The sequence below is a fragment of the Branchiostoma floridae genome, chromosome 5 (assembly GCF_000003815.2).
Source record: "Branchiostoma floridae strain S238N-H82 chromosome 5, Bfl_VNyyK, whole genome shotgun sequence".
Taxonomy (NCBI): Eukaryota; Metazoa; Chordata; class Leptocardii; order Amphioxiformes; family Branchiostomatidae; genus Branchiostoma; species Branchiostoma floridae.
The window spans coordinates 19,542,374-19,548,027 of record NC_049983.1 but is presented as its reverse complement, the minus strand read 5'-3'; the positions used below and the strand labels follow the sequence as shown (position 1 = coordinate 19,548,027).

Genomic DNA, 5,654 nt, shown 5'->3' with positions numbered 1-5,654 from the left:
GTAGATATTCATCTTTTCTATACAGTGCATTCCCTTTAGACCACACATGGCCTTGACTCTGCACTCATGCCTATGAAAACATCCTCACCACACGGATTACCTTGCTTAATCACCTGGAGAAACCTATATAAACACTGGGCGGCTTGGGAATGATACACTGTTTCTTGTCTCTTGGGTTAATTTTCTGAATTCAGAAAATTATGATGACCTGAAGACTAGACTATGCCATTTCTAAAATGGGTGTGAAAAGCAAAGAAGCAAGGCTGTTCCGACAATATATATCTGCATAGAAATGAAATGGTTCTCATGTACACAGAATACATAATCTGATACATAATGGATAAAGCAGGAGACTACCTTTTCTCTGAAATTGCTGCCTGAATCTTAATGGGAAAAATAATAACGAAAAAAGAAATTGTGGTTCTGACCATTTCTAGTTGTACATGTGTAAGTCATTCCGAGTCATTCATGGTCATTGATTGTAAATATCACTGATTGAATCAGTACTATATATAACCGATGACCTAGTTTGAGACAAGCCCATCCCAGCTGGATGACAGGTGTGAGTTCAGCAGCAGAGTACAGGTAACATATCCCTTAAGTGCATTACACGCTCAAGCACCTGGAAAATCTCGTCAAATACCAGCTGCCATTAACTGCCCTTGGCTCTCACTGAATCTGAATCACAAATGATATCAACATATTCTGACTCTAAAAGCGTATCCTCAGAAATTATGTGAATATTCTTCTAGACGGATGTCAGACTGCTATGCAGCACATACATCTAGCTGTGATAATTTTAACATTTGATTCTATTACCTTTACTATTTTTGTTTGTTGTTTGCTTATCATCAATCAAATTAACACATAGATTAACAAACAGAAACACTGACGAATGTTCAGATGATGCAGACTTTGAAGAATGATCAAACTGAAACACAAGTATTAACTATACCTTACAGAATATTTTGAAGACAATCACATATAATTGTTTGTTTTCTCTTCCACTCACAAGTAATGGATAACACACTGTCATAGAGGTCGTCAACATCTCACAATGATCCTAGCTAATCGCAACAGGTGTCATCATCACTGCAATAGCCGACAAACAAATCAAACACAGACGACAGCTTTCTTTATTAACCAGCGGAACTGACTGCAGCTTGAATAGAAAGTGCCAGCTCGCTGCAGAGATCTGTAGATGGTACAGAGATAATCTGGCAGGAAGCTTCTCTTGCAGGTTTCTGGATGTGGATGATAAGGGGGATTACCTCCATTAGACCCTGTGATACTGACACAACGATGCACCCTGCTGCATCAGTTAGCGCCAACAGCTATCACAGAAGCAGATTTCCTTGGGTTAATGCTATAAGCTTCTTATAGCAGTGTTAATTCCCCAAATGACATTATTCCTTATTCCTTAGGAAAGGACTGCTGACCTTCCACCTTTGCCATTGCTGTCTACCAAAGGTTATCTCTCCGAAGGAACAAGTAGCTGGAGCTTTAACTTTGGGCGAACTATGGAGGACACTAATGTTACCTTGAAGTTCATGACAGTGTGACAAGAGATGTGCAACAATATGAAGAAGAGTTTACGATCTCATTACTCTATTAGACATTGCCTTCTTGGTGACTTGACAAGAAGGTCATTGCTTTTAGCAAAACCAATTTACTTTGTACTGATAACTTCATACTGTAGTGCACTTCAGGTAATAGTTCATTGTTCATTCGGATAAGATGTAACATTAGGTGAAGTCACATACATTTTGGTCAAAATGTGCTCTATGCATGGTACTTGCAGTCCATCCTTTTTTAGAAGAAGCTTCTCTTTAATTTTCCCCTTGCAACCAAGGGTGCACACTTATGACATATAAGTCCATTGTATAAGTTAGTGTTGGCTATAATTTTGGGTTCTCTAAATCATGTCAGAAGGAGCAGATTTACTTTGCACAAACACTCATATCATCTGGCCCTTGTCCTCTGTCAGGATACAGCTGACAGCTTTCATTAGGCATGTAAACTTTGCAAATCCTTCTCTTATACTGTTCAATGTCAGATAGCTCTAGCCATTATTCAAGTTGACAATCGCCATCATTTTTAGATCTTGGCTAATACAGTGCTAAAATTCTCTAAACATCTAAACTTTTCTAACCCTTTATTCCTCTGTGATTTTTGAAAACTTTATCATTTTCATGCTGTATGATTCAACATGCATGGGCTTTCAAGTCACTCAAATTGCTGCAAATTCAAGTTTGAGTTTAGCAAATAAATAAAGATAACCTATTTACTCTAAGGGAAAATAAACTATGTTTTGAAATATGAAGACAGAGTTCTAAGGTCTTGTCAGACCAGGAAGTTTTGTAACAAGGCAGGAAGTTCAGAGTGACATTCTCTATTGTATAAGATCCTGGATGTGATGACCTTGATATGGGATTCTGGATCAAGTTGTGGTCACCATTATATAATCAAACCATAGATGCACCATAATTCCACCATATCACAACATATGAAGACACAGAGGACATTTTACCTGTAACCCTCCACTTTGCTTTCGACCATTGCAACCATTTCAGACTAATATAGCAAGTGTGGTGGGTTAGTTAACATGCTAAGGGCTCTCCTAAAACAAAGGACTAATGATTTAATGCCCCTCCATAGGATAATATGATAAAGCAACTGTATAAAATGTGGTGAATGACAGCAGAGGTGATTTTGGTTTTACTAACAACAGGATGTTTTTCACAGTTTGTTTATGTCCCAGTAATTTAGGGTATTCCTATGACTCTAGATCCAAAACTTAGTAGATGATGATGATTTACAATCATTATGTTGGGTCCCTTTTGACACATAATGGTAGCATCATTGCTCATAAAGGTTTTATTTGTAGAAATGGAATCGTTACTTGGAGAAAGGAAGATTTATCATACTAAAAAAATCATTACAAATATATCAAAATAAGATATGTTAGGATATAGATCTTTCTTCTAATTGGCAAAAAAATTATATTTATGTTAATTCAAATATATGAGTATCAAGCCAATGGCACATGTAGCTGAGACGTGAATGTCCTCGTATAGCACTGTTACACAATCCATCTGATGTCAGTAACCTTGGTAACGAAGCAATAACTAATAAAGTTGGCTGTCATGCAGCAGAGTGATGAGGCTTATTTCAGAATTTCCCAGAGGAAGGGAGACTGGAAGGGAAATTTCGAAAATCCTTCCAGGGATTTAAGAAGAAATTCATAACAGTGGATGATTAGTGGTGCTGTGTTATCTCAGCAACTTTTATATGTATAACGTTAATCATTCTAAATTTTTAGCTGGTTAAATCCTAATACTTTAGAGCAAACAATGAGTACTATTTTTAAGTTTTTGATTAATACAAATCTAGTAGATCCGAATCCTTAGCAACTTGGCAAATTTGAATAATGTGACAATATTCAAAATGGGAGACACTGGAAAACCAGACGAGGATGTGTGCTTCTTAGTGTTTAATCAATACAAATTTTTTAGTGATTTTCTGGGGCTGTTCTCATTGAATAGGAGATGCGTCTGGATAGAGAAAGTGACAAAAGTATCAAGGCAATTTGTTATGTCAATAGTTAGGTCAATATTTTTTCTTCCCTCACATTGCATTATTTCCTGTCAACTGTGCCAGACTCATCTTCAGAACTTTTAGTGCTTACTTCCTTTTTCACTTCCACATTTCCCCCAGCACAGACCACCATGATGACAAAGGTTAATCTTTATTATGTCATCTAAAGTGAAGTAACATCACACACTTTGGTGCACTCAAAATATCCCAGGGCCTTGAAAGTTAATATCATACTTGCAATATCCCTCTTTCTTGGAAACAACTGAAGTAACGTCACACAACACTTTGATGTACTCAAAATAACCCAGGGCCTTGAACTAGGGTTATTATCGTACTTGCAATATCCCTCTTTCTTGGAAACCTACCTCCACTAGGGTATAGCTGAAATCTACGGTAGAGTAGAAGTGTAACAGACACATTGATGGATCAATGTGATCTTTTTCTCTGCATAGAATTGTTTTGAGTACCTAACATGGCTGTCAAATGGTAAATTTCTTGCCTATAATAGTAAAACTGAGTCCCCTGGTATGCCATGCATGCACTGTTTTCAGACATAAACACTTCTGACTCACCAAAAATCCTACAAGTTGCACAAGTCATCCTAACCCCACATCCGCCTGAGCTGGCCTACAGGCGCTCTCCTTGGTGCTGAAGTGAACATCCACACACAACTTAGACTCGCCTTCCTTTCAGAGATGTCAGGAGGTCACAAGGAAATGCAAGACAAGACACAGACCCACTGTCTTATCTCCTCAAGAGCCATGGCAATGGCATACAATGGAGGACATTCGTAGTCCAAGTATAACAAGTGAAGTAACGTCAAACAACATTTTGATGTACTCAAAATAACCCAGGGCCTTGAACTAGGTTGTATATCGTACTTGCAATATTCCTCTTTCTTGGAAACCTACCTCCACTGGGGTATAGCTGAAAAGTATTGTAGAGAAGAAGTGTAACAGACACATTGATGGATCAATGTGATCTTTCCTGTGCCTAGAATTGTTTGGAGTAAATGGTAAAATGTTCGGTAAATTTCAAACAGTAAATTTCTCATTAATATCAGAAAACAACAGTCCCCTGGTATGCCATGCATGCACTGTTTTCAGACAAAAACACTTCGTACTCACCAAAAATCCTACAAGTTGCACAAGTCATCCCAACCGCACCTCCGCCTAGGCTGACCCACGGGTGCTCTCCTTGGTGCTGAAGTGAACATCCAAACACAACTTAGACTCGCCTTCCTTTCAGAGATGTCAAGAGGTCACAAGGAAATCCTAAGACAAGACACAGCCCCACTGTCTTATCTCCTCGAGAGCCATGGCAATGGCATACAATGGAGGACATTCGTAGTCCAAGTATAACAAGTAAAGTAACATCAAACAACATTTTGATGTACTCAAAATAGCCCAGGGCCTTGAACTAGGGCTGATGTCGTACTTGCAATATTCCTCTTTCTTGGAAACCTACCTCCACTGGGGTATAGCTGAAAAGTATTGTAGAGAAGAAGTGTAACAGACACATTGATGGATCAATGTGATCTTTCCTGTGCCTAGAATTGTTTGGAGTAAATGGTAAAATGTTCGGTAAATTTCAAACAGTAAATTTCTCATTAATATCAGAAAACAACAGTCCCCTGGTATGCCATGCATGCACTGTTTACAGACAAAAACACTTCGTACTCACCCAAAATCCTACAAGTTGCACAAGTCATCCCAACCCCACATCCGCCTAGGCTGGCCCATGGGTGCTCTCCTTGGTGCTGAAGTGAACATCCACACACAACTTAGACTCGCCTTCCTTTCAGAGATGTCAGGAGGTCACAAGGAAATCCTAAGACAAGAAATAATCCCACTGTCTTATCTCCTTGAGAGCCGTGGCAATGGCATACAATGGAGGACATTCATAGTCCAGTGATTTTCAATACACACTGCCATTTTCACACAGAGGCAACCAAGGTAGCATGAAATGGCTTCTGACATTTTCTCCTACAGCCCTATCGGCAGGAAATGTGTGGGATAAAGATCAACCATGAAGAAATATGACCCTTTGTTACAGTT

The 5,654-nt window shown here is 38.8% G+C and overlaps 1 long non-coding RNA gene across 1 annotated transcript in view; it reads right to left on the bottom strand.

Annotated features, from left to right (window-relative positions):
- Positions 1 to 5,654, bottom strand: part of LOC118416441 — a 79,066-nt gene that overhangs the window by 22,867 nt on the left and 50,545 nt on the right. Inside the window, exons 8-9 of the long non-coding RNA XR_004831201.1 lie at positions 5,281 to 5,427; positions 4,725 to 4,800 (exon numbers count right to left, since the gene is read on the bottom strand). This is a non-coding gene — a long non-coding RNA (uncharacterized LOC118416441). The remainder of the gene's footprint in view (positions 1 to 4,724; positions 4,801 to 5,280; positions 5,428 to 5,654) is intronic.